Here is an 18,154-nt window from a genome sequence, read left to right on the forward strand (position 1 = left end):
ATTGTTTTACTGATAATTGCATAGAATTCCTGGAAAAACGTGTCGTCTTGACGGGAACATCTGTAATTCTCTAATACAAGCATCTGCGTCCATGGTACGGTTACGTTTACTCAGCTCCCCATGTCATGGTTGTTGATGCCGTAAACAATGATTACAGTCCGGATGCTCTCGATGTCGTTGGCTCTGAGAGTTTTCCTCCAAACAAAGCCAGAAGTTGACTAATTTGACCACAGAAAACGTCTCTGCTGGGACTTTGTCCAACTCAGAGCCAGAGAAGTTTTCTACCAGGACTACAGTACACCACGAAGGTTTAATCTCTGTGTTTTTGTCTGTGAAATCACTTTTCCTAACAGATGTTAAAACTTATGTTTGTGAACGTAAGCCTCTCAGGAAGAATCACCAATTAGTACAGATGAATATATTATAAACAGCAAATGATAAAATAGAGTCAATGACAATAAAAACAAAGGTGTTCAACAGGCACGCCACCCTTACGGGGTTCCATGAAGCAATTTGTATATTTATTTATATTTGAAATAAAAAATTAAATATATGACCTTGGGTCTAATTTGAATACCTTAACATAGAATGCAAAATCACTTAGTTAGGTTTATAGTTAGCACTAAAGTACAAATTTAAACCATATGTACAGTAGATGGTCCCTGTTTCATCTGACCATCCGTTGATGATATTAAAAATATTCCCATCACTTTTAATCTTTTTTTTTTAATCTGTTGTCAGCTGTAACGCGGCTGTGTTTACTTCACAGACTTTTCTTCCAAACTCTTAAACCAGGTGCTGTTTTCTCCTGACGCTGACTGGAGCAGTTATGAACCATCACGTCACCACCTACTTATCACATTATGAAAGACTTCCGACAGCATCATTAACTTTATGCACACTGAGCACTAACTGTTCTTGGACTCTGGATCTGTTATCTTCCTTTTTACTGACCATCAGGACTTTATCTCCTTTAATGAAGCGGTTGTTAATTATCACTTTATCAATTTGAAATTAAAGGAACTTCTGCCAAACTGCAGGGAAACTGGAGGCAGGAGGAAAAGACAGGCAGGATTTTAAGATGACTAATCGATGTCTTTATCAGGACATGGTTATTTTTCAAATTTGAGTATATTTTTTTATACCAATCCATCATTTATGTGTAGGACTCACTCATCAACATTTGACACATCACTGCAGTTTAAAGGCCAAATAATGTGAAAACCAACTGTAGCTGTGACACCTGATTTAACGACTTTAAAACGTTCTTGTTTCAGCATGCATTGAACTTTAGGTCTATTCAGAATTAAATGTGGGTTTTTAAGTGGTGGTAGGGAGTTCTACTTTAATGGACATTAAACGAAGGCAGAAGAAGAAAAGTACACAAGAAGAACGAGAGAAGGGGAAGTAATTTAGGTCAGAATTTTCTTCACAACAAATCCACAGGGCCCTCGTCTTATCACCTAATTTTCAAGTTAATATCACATCACTCGGTGGAATTTGTGAAGTCTCTCCTCTGTTACCAACAATATTACACATCAAATCTCATTTGCAGTAAAGCGGCTCCATAGTCTGATAAATAAAACCCCATAAAAAATCACAGCAGTTGCTCATCTTAATCAGATACTGTGATATGGTCCCTGTGCCCCCCCCCACCCCCCCGACGCCCCTTACCCTCGCCCCCGGGTCCTGGTGCCAGCCCAGTATCACCAATTGTTCCGGCATGTCCTGACCTTCTGTTTAGCCGGCCTGGCCAGCGTGGCTGCAGAGCCGGGACCAGTGCCCAGGCCGTGCAGGCACAGCCATGTGGTTTGTGCCCTGATGAAAGTTCAGAGCCAAAGAGGCGGAGCACACATGGATGGCACGACCGTGGAGGAGTTTGACGGAGAGGAGGCGCGTGTAAAACATTCATCCAATAGTCTTAGAGCTACAGATAAAACGCAGGATAAAGAGGACGACAGTCATACAGTGTTTTTGCCTAAGGTGAGACACCCAGTTCTGTCATGACATGACGGGGAAATGATGCAGATCACAGGAAATGCTCAGGAGAATGGGCTTCTACCTTTTCTTTTCTTTTCTTTTCTTTTTTGAGCTCCTTCTGCTGATACAGTCGTTCTAACCTCCTTCTGAAGATTCTGTGATTTCACACAAACACACACGGACAGACACCCTCATTCCCCACGTACAACTACAGCTACACACCTGCACACACTCACATGCTTGGCTTCACATCTTGCATTGTATGTAAATCAACAGCTCTGTTTCCTTGTTTCCTGTTCCAGTTCTTGATACTAGTGTTTCTGTGCATGCCAGTGTAAATAAGGAGGGAAAACAAGATCCAGACCAAACACAGCAGGAGTGGATGAATCAATGTTGGAGAAAGCAGACAATTTAAAACAACACCTGACGTCGTTCTAATATCAGCACCGTTCAGTCCAAACAATAATCCAATTACAGTTTGTTTTCAGGCTCGGTCAACGAGGGAGGCCACGTGGTGATGGGCAGTCGTGTCCATACTCAGAGGGGATTAGTATTGAAGGAAACACTGGAGCACAGAGCCCGAGAGGCAGAGCAGTCTTTTGTGTTGAGTGCATGTCGGTGGAGGGGATTAGACTGGCAGGCTGATTGACACGCAGGTGGAGAGCTGCCTGTTCTGAGTGCAGAAAAAATTGCAGAGCCTCTCTGACAAGCAGGTGCCACTCAATCATGTGAGCCCCATTCAAATCAGCTGCTCAGAGTGCAGATGCTGCGGGACAGAATAACCGTTCTGACGCCGCAGTCCTTCTGAAAATCCACAGCGAAGTACAAGACAAGGAACACAATTTCACTTAATAAAGTGTTCGCATCCAGCTCAGTGAAACAGTGTGCTGCGGCGGCGGCTGACAACGACACTAAACGGAAAGCAGATGAGATGACGTGTAATGATGTGTGCGTGAGGCTGCTTATCAGCCGATCATGCTGACACGACAGCTTACGCCGCGTTAGCGTGAGCACCAGCTGCCGAGCGCCGACGCCACCACCACCGCCGCGCTCTGCCTTCAGGGGAGTTTTCCATCAGGTAGCTTCCATTGTCACCCTGCACTCACACACAATATGGTGACACAGAACGTGTCAAAGTCGGGCTCCGCCATTAAACCACAGACAATTGTGTGGCCGCGCAGGGGTTCAAACCAGCCTCCACACACCGTCACCAACAGCGTTGTCAAAACAACAATCACTGTGAAAACCCGGTGAGTGTGCTGCCTCCAGGGAGAGATCCAGCTGTGAAAACCCGGTGAAAGTGCAGAGTGTGCTGCCTCCAGGGAGAGATCCAAGCCTTTCTAACAGGAGTGCAGCACAAAAGGTGTGTGTGAGCGATTTCCCGAAACCACACGGTGTTTTACAATGGAGGAGGATGAGAGCAGGAAATGGTAAAATAGTGATTTTGTTTTCAACTTTGATGAGAAATGATTCGTTTTTAGGGGGAGTGAGTGTCAGGAGACGTTTATATGATATGTTTTTATGACACTAAGCTTAAGATTTTCACTTGTTAATTTTAACGTCTTCTCACTCCAGAAACCAATTTCAGTGAAAATTGCATGAAAGTCGTCTCACAGACAACCGTGATTGCTCGCCAACACCTCAGCGGTCGCCCTGACAGCGGCCGACACCTTGTGATGTCCTGTAATCCAGTTTATCATTATCGCCCCATTGTCCTCCTTTCTCATCGGTGCACAGACCATGAAGTGACACCTGACCCTGAAGGGTCCAGAGGTTAACACAAATCCAAATGACTTAGAAGACTGACAGTACAATAAAACACATAAAAAGGTGACTTTTTCCCCCTACTTTTTTTTAAAAAGATGATTCTTTTTTCATACGATACTTTTAAAAAAAGATGATTCTTTTTTCATACGATATGTGAAAATGAGCTCCTGACTAAACTTCTTCAACCCGCTGTGACTCAATATTAAAAAAAAAGATATCGGAAAATAGTTTTGGTTATGAATTAATTAAAACAGAATGTTGATTAAATATGTGTCGACAACTCTCTTATCTATCCACTGTGCCTCTAAAACAGTGATTATAAAATGGTGGCCCGAGGGCCAAATTCGGTCGGCCAATCAACTGGACTCTGAAATTATGAAGATCAAAGAAGGAAATACTGCGTGGTCTGTACTATCAAAGCAACTGAAAAACAACAACAACGGTGTGCGAGTAGCACGCCTGTCTCGGAAGCAGAGAGCAAATAGTTTTGGGTTCGATTCCCAGAGGACCCACATACTCGGTGCCTCCAAGGGGCAGCCTCTTGCAACAGATCTGCTGTTAGCACAAGAATTTCCCAAGTGTAGGATCAATGAAGTTCAACTTTAAAAAAAAAAACAAGAATAGACATTAGTGTTATTAGCGCTAACGCTAGTCCTCGGGTGTTTTATTAAACCGCTGGTATCATAACAGGAGAAATGTCACAGTAAGTCTGGTGATAAAATACCTCCAGAGTGCTGGCTTTGATGAAGTACTTATATACAGTAAATTACAGGGGTTTTCAAAAGACGAGGCACGCCTCCATTGGGGGGCGCCAAAGAATCACAGGGGAGGCTTGAATGAAGTGAAATTATACTGCTGCTACCAGTTGGTGTTGGAACTCATCATTACCAGGAGCACACGTGAGATGCATTTACTGCAGAGGCATGTGTGGGTTAGGGCAGGCGGACAGGATTTTGGGGAGGGGGGGGGCTCGGCTGTCCTTACCTACCCTATAGGGGAGGCTCACATTCACCCAATTTAAAAACCCCTGCAGTCAACTACCTGTGAGTGCAATGAGACCCTGGACTGCAGTCGGAAGATAGACACCACTGTCTGACCAGCTAAATATCGGTCACTGGATCGGCACGTTTTCGAGAAAAGTATTTAAATGGGTTTTCTAGCCTGATTATTTTTGATTTAATAAATATCATCTCATGTTGTCATCACGTATTTGCGATATTTAAACACAGATAATTGTGTTTAGCTTAAGTCAATTATAAAAATAATCTGCGGAACATGTTTTTTTTTGCAATTGCTGCACATTTTCGATTATTTTTGATTTAATAAATATCATCGGAACATGTTTTTTTTTTTTGCAATTGCTGCACATTTTCAAATGAAATCTTTCTTAATGGGAAAAGATTCAGTGTCTTGTCATGGAGTAACTGCTTTAGTTTATAGTCTCAGCAGTGATTTGGTTCCTGAGGGGCCGACAGTAGTAACACGCTGACACCATTTTATCCATTTAGCTGAAAATGAGAGGAGAGTGCCGTGCAGTTTTATGATCTTATCTAACTTGGCGGCTTTTCTGTTGCTCCTGGTGTACGTCTCACGCCTAGAGCATGGAAAATAAAAAAATAAATAAAAAAGCAAGCGTGTTCCATCTCTCTCTTTATGTACGCGTTAAAAGGAAAAACACTTCCGTGAAAACGTTTGTCAGCTCACTAAAATTCTTGCAGAGCTGTTCGTAAACCCGGAGTGCTTTCACCTTGCAAAAATAATAACAGCAAAACTACACAGTGTCAGAATAATCTCTGAATCGTTTCGATCTCTCTGCAACATTCTCAAGATTTTTTTTTTATTTGTTTCATTTGTTTTTATCCACCATTTGGTCGTACAGCTAATGGTGGATATTTCCAAATGAAGTCAGCAGACAGTCCTGGCTTTGACTTTGGGCTGTGTTTAGAGTCAGGACTCTGTGAAGGTTGATCTGTCAAAAGTTAGGACAGTCTGATGCACACATCAAAATGTTATGAGCCAGAAACTCTCTGACACAGAATAACAACCTAGAACATTTTTATGCCACAGCTACTCCTGCAGGAGGCTGAAGGAGGCGGCATTATAAGTCGATCCAATTCCTGTGAGCAAATCATCACCAAAAGACCTTGAACTCAAGGACGATGATTAGACTCTGCTGCTGCAAAGGGTCAAGGGTCAAGGGTCTCTGTAACTTCAGGAATCACATTTAAGGCCATAACTCAAGAATCAATCCAACACCCTGGACAGAAATCGTCAGCACTGACTTTATGAAACAACAGAACAGCGTTGGAGACCAAAACAGCGACAGGAAGAACGCCCATACGGACTGGTACATTACTTTTCAAATGTTTGTATCCCCGTGACGGTGCCCTGCTGTGCACCCTGTGGAAGGTTTTATTTCAAATGCCAAATCACTTCAACTACAGACAAGCGCAACTATTTCCCCCACACTTTAATTGTGTTTGACAGTTGAATTGGTGGTTGTGCTGACAGCACAGCAGGTATCATTAGCATTCAGAATTGGCTGCTGAGTCCTGGAACTGCCATTTACTAAAACAATATGATTTTTCCAGTATTATTGTTGTTGTTGTCAATTGTCTCAAACTAAAAGATCCTAAAACAGATGCTGTTAAAGAAGTGATGACTTAAGAGTTTCTCACCAAAACAAAATAAACCTACATTTAAACTACTTCTTGACAGACACCGAGATATTACCACAAGACAGTGATTCATTTTGCATTCCTATGCGTTCATGTACTACTAGTACTATTACCACTACTACTACTACTACTACTGGTACTACTAGTTCAGTTAGAATGTATACTACATTTCAGGTCAGACAACATAAGTTAAACTTAATCCAGCCTCTTCAGCCCAAAGACCAATACCAGTTTGTTGTCCACCACAAACCCTAATTACTGATACCAGTGTTGAATTCATCAACTCTGTACCTCACCACCTTGAAGAGACTGAGGACATCAGGCTCAAGTTAAATGTTACTTTTCTAACTTTCTAAAAACAAAATATAAAAAAATAGCACTTTTGTAATTTACAAAAATGGCACAAACGCACAGATGTGTTTTTATAAGAAGTCAAACTCTTGTAAATATATTGTGCAAGAGAATTAAGAAAATCCAATGAAGTGAAGTGAAAGTCACACATAAGCATAAGAGCTGAAACACAGATAAAAAAAAAACATCTTAAATAAATAAAGAAAACAGGCAGAAATAAAACTTTTAGAAATGCAGCGGAGCAAACGTTCGAGCTCCAGAAAATGTTGGTGGAACTCATTGAATTTACACATTTTAATTCTTCTTATATGTTTGCACACTGCTTATGCAGTTCAGGCGGAGCAGTCTCAGGAAGTCTGTTCCTTGGCTCAGAGCGTTAAAGAAGGCGGCAGAAAAAACTTTTTTTTTTTTTTTCACCCCCCGACGAGAATTGAGCATCAAGAACACTGACTCCCAGATCCTTCTGTTATTTCTGTCACTTCCACAGTGTCAGCTGAAAGTTTCTCATCCTGGCAGTGCTTCTACCACAGCCATGTTGCACGATGGAAATACTGTCATAGAACTTTAGGTTGTTGCAGTGTTTGTCATCTATGAGAATGCATAGTTTTTTAAAATAAATATACCAGTATCATCGATCAGATTAGAGAATCTCAGAGCAGATATCCACGTTGATCCCTAGTTACCGTAACACCAGATAATAATAATAATAATACGTCACCATAAAAAAGAACTAATGTTTTGGTCGATGTGTAACTGCTGTTCTGCAACACACGCCTGTAGCTTTTTTCCAAAAAAACTAATGTATTCAGTGGCAGGAGGTAGAAAAACACGTGGGTTTCTTTTGCCCCTTTGGGCAAATAAATATAAGCTGCCTGCTGTATTTCCTGTAAAATGCAAATCCCTGTCCTGTTGGGTTTTGTCTGTCTGTAATTTCACACATATAAAACTGAATTAATTCAAAACACAGGAAGGAAAATGTCCCAATAAAAGTGACAGGGAGAAGGTGCTGCACAGAAAAACTGCTGAGACAAAAGAAACAGAGACGGGGGGCGGGGGGGGTGATTACATGTCCTAACACATTATGATGAAGACAGAGGGGGTCCAGTCTGAGTGTACATCGCCGCCCGTGGCCCCCGGGGGGCGTCTCAGCAGGTGGCGTGTCCAGACATTATCTCACCAGGTCCACAGGCCTTTTCTACCACAGAGGTAAAACAGACAAGTCGGCTAAGACGTACGGCGTCTGGACGACAGTTACTGTGACTTCATCTCTGCTGCCACTTATTGAAAATCTCCCCTATAGCAGTGTTTCTCAAACTGTGGTACGCGTACCACCAGTGGTACGCCGGGAAAAATTCACATTTTCACGTTTACATTTTTAATTGAATAAATTTGAAACACACCATGCTTAATTAATACAACATTTAAACATAAACATCTGTCCTGTGGTGGTAGCTAACAGGGAAGGCTCTGCTGCTGTATTCTAATGCTGGTCATCATGGTTTTCAATGTTCAATACAAAGTTTGAGAAGCACTGGTCTACACCATAACAACAGAGAGGGTCTGTCTGAGGTGAAACAACAATACGTTACTGTAGCAGGTGGCGTCTCTCTCTAAATACATACACACATATATGCATACACACATACATATATACACATATATGTAGAAACATTTAATCTGATCAACAAGAGGTGACAGTAATGAACCAGGACGATGTCATTCCTATACTGTCTGGTAAAGTGAACCAAATCAAACTGATCTATATTTATATTTATGCCAAGAGGTGACAGTAATGAACAAAAACGATGTCATTCCTATACTGACAATCAAACTGATCTATATTTATATTTATTTATTTATATTTCCCTGTTCTCTGTGCTATTCCAGATACATTTCAAGGAAACACTGAAACTAAAAGAACCGTATCAGACGTGCTTCTTCATCACATCCGGTAAGAATCCCTCACCTCTGCATGTGACAGCTCTGCACGGTAACAAATGTACAAGGCCATTTATCCTCCATCTGTGGCAACATCTGCTTCCCTCCGTGTGTGTTTGCTCCACTGTTCCACAATAACACAATTTAAATGTTTCCTTTTTTTGCAAGCACACGCAGCGCAAATTTGGGAGGCAATCCATTACTGCATGTAAGTTCTAGCTGCCAAATTTAATCACGTGTTTCTGAAGGCAACAAATATCGCCTGTTTGTCAGTCTCAGGTGGAAGGGCGTGAACAAATCACTTTGCTGAAAGGCAGAGACAGCGTGAACCTTGGTTCCTCACGTGTTCCATCTTCCACGAGGTCAGAAACCTGTCAAGTTCAATGATCCTGGTCAAAAGTCAGGACGACGGTCAGAGGACACCGCGTGTTTTTCCACCGATCTCCATCTGTGGTCCGACCACAGGGGTCACCGATGAGACACATTAGGTTATACTTTATGGCAACACTCGCAATATGCAGCTTTCACGCATCTACTTGTCTGGGATTCCTGTATATCATAGGGTCATAAATTTCAATCAAGTCATAAAAGTGTCCAATCAGGACCACACACTACGGCGAGAGTGTGTTTTTATAGCAGAAATATGTTTCAGGGATTCTCTCTTTAAAATGCACGCAGTATTTCATCTGCTGAGGTAAAGTCATTCTGACTCAAACCTCATACACTTTAAGTATAATTTTCCCAGACATATGTGGCAGCTCTACATGATTCCACCTTTTAGCACGGTCCAGTCTGAGTAATGGAGCCTGTGAAATGAAAAAGGTGAAAGGCACGCTGAAAGGAATGAAAAGTCGGATTCACCACACACCTTTTCCACACACATTAGACTCACAGCAGCAGGTAAATGTCATAGATGTGTGCTGTTGAAGAAAAAACCTATACATCTATACAGTTTGGGAACCTGAGCACTGAGGCTTCCATGAAATGAATTCAATTTCAGACTTATATTTTCAGTCTTCTGAAATAAGTCAGCATCACACAAACAATAAGGCCAGAACATTCGCCTCAGATTTTCTCTAATGTCTACGCTGTCCGTGCGCTGGTTAACAAAACACAAAATTCACCTCAGAATTTTCTCTAATGTCTACGCTGTACCAGTTTAAAGTAAAATTCATGACGCGTGTCCGTGCGCTGGTTAACAAAACACAATCTCGACCTCAGATTGGCCAACGCTACTCCTTCATCCTTGCTAGCTGTAGCTGCAGCTACAGGTTCCATTTGGTGAAGGTCAGACCAGATATTACTGTAATACTCAAAGAATGCTATCTCACGTGAGCTAATTTGGATAGGCTACAGCACTGGGGGACCTGTATTTTAAAAGTCACATACATTCCCCAAAAAACCGAAGAATGCTATCTTATCACGTGAGCTAATTTGGATAGGCTACAGCACTGGGGGACCCGTATTTTAAAAGTCACATACCTTCGCAACCCAAGTCAACAGACATTATTCAGGAAACACGATACAACCCCCAAAAAACCCTCTTGTGACCCACCTGAGGGCCGTGACCCAGTCTTTGGCAAATTGTTGTGCTGCAATTTGGCTGTTTTTTAACACTTAATTCAGTTGAAAGTTGAGTTGATGATGTTCAAATATTTCGATCTGATTAAAGTTACCGCTCTCGTCTGGATTTTATTTTTCAACAATGACATTATTTTGTCCAAAAATGAGATACATTTACCTTCAATAATTCTTAACAAGAACAAATATTATATAATACTAAATATTATTATTCTTTAAATCTGATTTCAACGCCATATTGACAAACCAAACCATCAAAATCAGTGAGGATAAGAGCAGACCACCGCCCCAAAACCTCAAGTTCAAACCATCAATAAAACACTTCAATCTTGGCCAAACACCAGATCCTGGTTGTCTCAGTGGTTCTAATGGTTGTCCACTTTATATTTTATGTTTGGGCAGACAGGACTGGATACATGTGACAGTATTCTAAAAAAAGAAGAAAAATGACTCATTTATAGGCCTATAATCCTCTGATTCTAAAGACCCTGCTGCAATGGTTTCATCACTCTGAAAGTGTGACTAACGAGCACGAGGTGAGAAGCGAAACTTGTCACGAGTGAAGAATAGGAGGGAGGGGAGCTAAGAGGGTCGCGTCTCCTGTGAAAAGAAACTGGATGAGTGATTGAAACGGCAGAGGAAAAAAAAAACCTGAGCTATGTGCTAATGATTGAAGTGAGAAGACAGACATTATGGCCCTACTGTCATTTAACACCTTGATTACATGTCTGTCATGTTCCTGTCTGTCTGACTGCTCCAGCCACGGCTTTGTCTGCTGAGACGTTCCATTTGGTTCTAGGTTCCTTCCCAGGAGACTGGAGATGACATGAGCCATGAAGAGGTTAAAAAAAAAAAAACGACCCAAAACATTGTGTTTCGGTGCAACCCTGCAGAGTGTTCCATCACTAAAGCCCACACACTCCATCATTCTGGCCACACTCACAAGATTTATGGCTGGCAATGACAACAGGTCACTGCAGGGACTAGAGTGGGTCAGGGGTAAGATTTTTGCCGACAAGGCAGAAGGTTCTGGGTTTGATCACCTGGTGTTGCTTCATAAAGGAATGACCCAGACAAAAGAAGGTAAGTCAGAAAGATAATTGCAGAGGTTTGTTATTATTGAATTCAGCGTGACACGGTGTGACACGGAAAAAAAAATCAAAAAGATTGCCTTCATTTTTTGATTTCATGCAGGTAGAATCCAATTTTTTAAGCTTATTTTAACAAAGACAAAATCTAGATTTAAAAAAAGTATATATATAATAATACACATATGTATGTAAACAAAAGGTCGAGTGGATATAATCATAATTACGAGTACAGAATTTGCCAAGCGCAAAAAAGAACAGTTTCTAAAAAACACTCAACAAGGTCAAACGTATTTCTTTTTAAAATTGTAGCAACGATTTAGACAAATTATTGGATAAATTGATTTCAACAATAGTAATCAAAATTGTATAGTAAATTAAGATATTACAAACAAAAAAACCTTACATTGCACAGATAGACCCCCCTTTCAAAAAATTGACATTTAATCATATATTTTTTTATCCATGATGCGTTCTTTTGAGCAATATGAACAACTTCCTGTTTTTAATGTCGTCAAGATTTTAAAAAACAAACCTAGAAACCCTAATCCTTCTGTACGGACTGGACAATGTTAAGAATGCTAATTTACTGACGCTTAATGTCTTTTCTAAACATCATCAGATCATTATTGTCATTGTAAACTTATTATACGTTGACATTAATATTAACTGTTGGCCATTAACTTTTAGCCCAGTCAAAATGTGCATCTGGTTATCGTATGATTTGTCCTCAAAGACGTTTTTACGGACACGGTTTTGTTTTTTCTTTTTATTATTACTTGACGTTCTCTGCACTGCGAAGGTGCAGAAATGTTTTTCCAGCAGCATGAAATAGGCCTGGACACAGCTGTGGGTGAATAAAAAATCCTATAAGATGAATAAAAAAGCCCATTCTGAATGGAGCGAGGGAGAAAATTATGTTCAAATCACTTCTCCTCTAACTGCTTTCAATAAAATGCCTCACAAATTGGTGAAAGGTTATGAGGTGCCACATCAAAATGACAGAATAATTACGACAGGCAGGGCTACTTCTGTGGTGTAGAGAGTGTGAACAGAGAAAGGCCACCAGGGGGTGGACGCAGCACTTTTACCACTGTTCTTTTCTGATTTCTCTGAAAATAATTGAGTGAATAACTGATCGTTGAAACGTTAAAACATGGCTGATAATTCACTACACACTTGGTCGACGTCTTCATTCTCTTTGTCGTTTAGAGACATCACATCCTGGTCCTCACCCAGGAGGTCTGGCCTCTCCACTGACCCCAGTGCCCCCCCTCCTGACTCAACAATGGTGCTGGGTCACCTCCTCATGGTCTAAGACAGATGGCTCCTCTCTGTTTTCACCACCATGGCCAAGGTCACCCCCTCCCCACCCCCAGCCTGAGGTGCACCTGCACCCCAACACTCACATTTATCTGAGAACACGTAGTTAATGATGCAAATTCCTAACGACTTCAGTTGGATTTAACTATAAGAACAAGTAATCAGTCACTCCAGGGTGTAGAATAAAAACCACTTCATTATCAGTCAAAATGTTTACATGGGTGTATAACTGGGAGCATTTCATTGCATTTGGAGGTTTGTTTTTTGTTTTTTTTTTTTTGCATTTTTTTGACATACCTTGGTATGACCTTATTTGACATTTATAGAAAAAATCTACCTAAGCACATTTTCTGGTGCATTTTATTGCATGTAGAGGGTTTTTTTATGGGGGTTTATTTAGCAAAAGTCATATCACAGGACAGTATGTTGGGGTTTTTGTGTCAAAGTTGTATTTTTTGGTAATTTGTAGAAAAATATATGTTGTGGTATTTCTGTTAAGAAATGTGATTTTTTTTAAAAATAAAATCTGTTATTTATGAGGTTCACTTGACCAGTTTCGTTGGTAACGGTTTTTTACATAGTTCTTACAAATAAAGGATCATTGTGTCATTTTGTTTAAAAAAAAACCAAAACAAAATCATGCTAAAATCATATTGTGAACAAACAATCATGAATCGTATCATGAGTTGACTTGAGTGTATCATTACATCCCTGTTGCACTGCAAACAAGAATTGATCGTGGCTATTATGACAATTAACAGCATCGTTCAGAAATCTAGTTAAAAGATTCTCAGTCGGGAAGAAAGTGTGTGAAACACAGTCTGATGTAAAAACACATTCACCGTCATCAAAAGGTTTTCATGTGAATCTAGAAACATGCTCCAGAAAAGACTCTCCAGACAGAACATCTAGATGTTCCTGAAAAGATGATAATCAGGAACATGTTGAGTCAGATTATAAAACACACACATCATGAATGTCCTTTCAGAAACAGTGGAACACCTTCAGTCCTCTGTGAGCTCTACACTTCAGCCAAACTCTGCAACCAGATCCTTCAATTTCTTATAAATCAACTACATTTATGACAAATGAAGAAATGAGGAGTCTGCAAAAAAAAAAAAAAAAAAAAAGACAAACTAATCTGAGAGGAATCAACCACAGTGGAAAAAATCCCAGCTAATGCCTCCCTGGGAATTAATTGGACCCAGTGTCATTCCATTCAATGCTTCAGTGCAGACCATGAAGAGGAGGACTGGTATTGACAGGAGGCTGTGATCCATGAGTGGTGCTACCTGTCACCGTGGCAGAAGACCCTCCCTCACCAATTCAATACAGCAAACCATCAGATCAATGTCCACAGACACAGTCCTCCCCCCTGCAAAACTAATTATGTGAGCATTTTACACTGCCAAGTCTCCTCCACGCTTTGTTTATGCAGCTCGCAATTAGTGGAAGAGTCAATAAAAACTAGTGAAGGGACCGTGAAGGAGGGACAACGGCAGACAGGGGTGAAACTACGACTGCTCAGACAGCACCAGCAGGCTGGAGGCAGTGGTCGGTGTCGGTGTGTGTGTGTGTGTGTGTTTGATGGCTGGGCAGCAAACATTTGATGCCACGTTCAGAGGTGCCAAAGTCTTCTTCACTGTTAGCATAAATTCCCCACAAGTGTGATGCGTCTGGGTCTTTATATCACTTCAGCACGCACAATTAAGTTGCTGTGAATATTTATGATGGGTTTAAAGAAATTGTACTCCAGTCCCCCAGGTGTCACAAAGTGGCTGTAATCAGAATTCAGCGGCTCTGCGTGCTCACCGTCGATAGCCGGCGCGTCTACGGAGAGCTGTAAAAACCCAGAGCTCCATGCTGCATTTAAAGATTCACAGCTGTTGGAGCACAGCAGCATCAATCCAGGATTCCACTACTCTAACTAGGCTTGTATGCTGCATATTTCATCTAACATGATATAAAACTGTTGAGTGTGCCTGGCTGATACAAAGACCGAGGTAACGGTGACACATCAATCAACACGAGGGGTTTTGTTTAAAACTGTGAAAAAAATTAAGATGGGCTACATTTACACTGAATGAAATAAAGAATTTTTGAAAATGTTGGTATTTGAATGCCACTTGAAATGTACAAGTTAAAGAGTTAGCGCCATCTGATGGTTACAATTTGTGCTGTAGTCACACCAATGGTTAATTCCGAGGCGTATGCTAAAACTTTTTAAGCTTTCAGTTTCAAAATGGAAGAAAAAAATTGAGGCTTTCAGTTTCAAAATGGAAGAAAAAAGAACCTCCCAAAAACAGTGATCCAACATGGCAACCTCAGAAGCAAATTTAAAAAGGGGGGGAATTAACTAGGACTTCATATGTTTTAGCTGAGAGCACACTTCTAAAAGCACTCGGTTTTTTTATTGGACAGATTTTAATGTGCTTTTTGTCCATTATCTCTACAGATAATGAATACAAAGTACATGCAACACTGCAGTATCAGTTGTTTTTGGGGGGGGTTCAGCACAGTATTTTGATGAATGTTCAGCTGTGTTAACACAGCACAGATAAATCACAGTGTGCTATTAAAGTTAGATTTTTCATTCAGGGGGATTCACATACACCCAAGGACCATAGAATCTTCCAGAGGAACTGTTTCTTCAGATCACGTGACTGAAACACTGCAGACCAACACACGTCGTGGACACAGATACAGTGACGGCTTCACTCTGAATCCAAATCACTGTGTTTATCTGATTATTTCCAGACAGTTCATCTGTCATTGAACGCATTACTGTGCTGCAGGTTGGTGACACCGACGCTGACTCTGAGGCACAGCCCATAGATTTCCATGTTAACTGTACAGCACTCAGTGTTTCATTTTCCTCCAGAGAGACCCAGGCCCGGCCTACCAGCTTGTAAAACCTAAAGACCTGCTTTGTGTGCAGCCTTATCTTTAATTAAATTAAAACCTTGATTTCCCCTCAGCTGAGGGTTGAACTCTTGCCGTATAATGATGCCGGTCTAATGCGTGCACTGCTGTTTGTTAACCCACAGATGATCCATCCAGAGGGTATTGATCCCTGACCATTCAAGCCCACAGCAGACATCATTACCACGGTTTACATCAGATATGAGTAGGCCTAGATCTGCAGTACACAATCACTCTAATGAAGCCTACCGTGACAAACACGAATGCTATGGAAGGCTGTGATAAAACGTAAAGTCACAAACCTGACAGTGCTGTTAGCTCACAGTGGAAGGCAGACTCTGAATTATCTTTTAGGCAATTATTCTCTTTTTTGTTTTTACACAACTCTGATTTATCTTTTAGGCAATTATTCTCTTTTTTTTTTTTCATAGTGTCAAACATCTGGCCCGGGGACTATTTTTGTCCCACAAAGCCTCAACTTGACATCAGTTATAATTACGTTTTTTCCTTGAGGTAATTTTTTAATGTATTTTCAATTGTTTTTTTTTTTATTGATTATAGAGTCGGTCATCAGTCAGACACACATACTTCATACTTCATACTGTATCTGCCAGTCAGACATACTTCATACTTCATACTGTATCTGGTTTCTTTGTGTCCAAAAAACCCTTATCAATCATCAATCATAAATCATCATAGAATGTTGTTTCCAGAAAAGCTCCATCTGGAGGTGAGAATTAAAATAAAAATGGTGATTCATATTCAATACCTTGATGAGAGAAATCCTGTTGTTTTTTCAGTTTACGTGGACAGGCTAATCTGTCGTGAAGGGAGCGCAAAGTGTTTTTCTAGCAATTACTAGACAATGTAATTGTCATGACAATAAAAAAAATCTTCAACTCTGTCTGTAAAAATAAAGGTTTTAGCAAATAAACAAATAAAGAGGTAGATTACTTGTACATCAAGATTTCAACAAAACAATCTACTGATAAAATACTTTAGACTTTCAACAGAACAATCTACTGATAAAATACTTTAGACCAGTTAGTACTAAATACTGTGGCTCAACATGTACAAATAATAATAAAAAAAAACTTCAAAATGTAAAGTCCTGTGTTCGGGTTTTTCGAAGTATATTTTGGGCTTCGTGCACAGAACCAATCACTCGCTGTAGAGGGCACATGAGCTGATGTTGGTGTCTTTTTTGGGTGAACTCAGCTGCGCTGTCTTGGTTTTTCTTCATGGAGCTGTGGTGCTGCTGCAGCAGAGAGGGACGTGACACTGCTTCTATTTGTATCTTCTCCCATTAGACTGCACCTTGTAGGAGCAGGACTCACTGGTCTGTTCCTCCTCCTCAGGTCCAGTGAGGATCTGCCGGTGAACGACTTGTCTTTCATTTCTCTGTCCAGCAGTGGGCGTCCAGTCTTGTAATGACACGTCGGGGCAGTTTATGTAATTAGTTCCTGTAGTGACGGTGTCAGTTCAGTTGGTGTGATGTGTCATGTTGTTGTTATATCAGTATCATGCTCCCTCCTTGTTATTTTACTCCCTCGGTGATAATGCAATGTCACTGACGCCCGGAAACGGATTGGTGAGAAAATACTTTAGTAGTAATACTGTGTCCAGTACTGGCATGTTGATGGCTAATACATGTTTGGACCAGCTCGGAGTTTTTTTTTACTTATGTACTCACCAATATGGAGTACATCTTTCGGTGGGGTTTCAATAAATATTCAGTGAGCTGGAAGTCAGTGGTATATATGGGGCAGAGCATTGTGGGAAACACAGTGACACGCAGTATGATGGTGAGCTCAATAAAACTAGATAGAAAGATATAGCAGAAGAGATTATATTTTAGATTAATATATATATAAATGTAGAATATTTATCCTCTCAAAATCAAGAAAAACAAAATGTAACTTCCTGCACAATAATACCTGCACAGAAAGTGAGCAGAGCTTTTACACCGTTTCAGTTGCTGATAATAAACCAGTGTTTCTCTGCTAACAGTGTGAACACCTCAGCTGTCCACTGAGCCACTGAACTGAGAGGAGACAGCAGCATATTTAGTGTTTAGGAGAATATTCCAGGTATTTCTGCGCTCATGGTACGGAGGACAAATCTTACCCACAAGTCTAGGTTCTGTCTTTTCATTGTACTTTCATTCAAGTATAAAGACAGAAAAAAAACGAAAAAAAAACTTGCTGATGGTGCGAAGTTTGCACTCGTACCTGAAACCCATTATGCAGTATCTCATGGCTGGTTCTGCAATAGTGCGAAGTTTGCACTCGTACCTAAAACCCATCATGCAGTATCTCATGGCTGGTTCTGCAAATGTTTTTGAGAACCAGTACTTAAACGAAGTATTGGTCCTAGTACTGATACTAACTACTATTGGTAACAGGGCATCCTTAGATATACATCATTTTTCTTGTTCGCACTTGTCGTGCTAACACAGTTTAAGGCTTTTTAGGTTGAAACTTTGTTAAGCTACCATTCTCTCATTCTCTATTCACCTGAACGGGC

The sequence above is a fragment of the Cynoglossus semilaevis genome, chromosome 1, assembly GCF_000523025.1.
Source record: "Cynoglossus semilaevis isolate Cse_v1.0 chromosome 1, Cse_v1.0, whole genome shotgun sequence".
Taxonomy (NCBI): Eukaryota; Metazoa; Chordata; class Actinopteri; order Pleuronectiformes; family Cynoglossidae; genus Cynoglossus; species Cynoglossus semilaevis.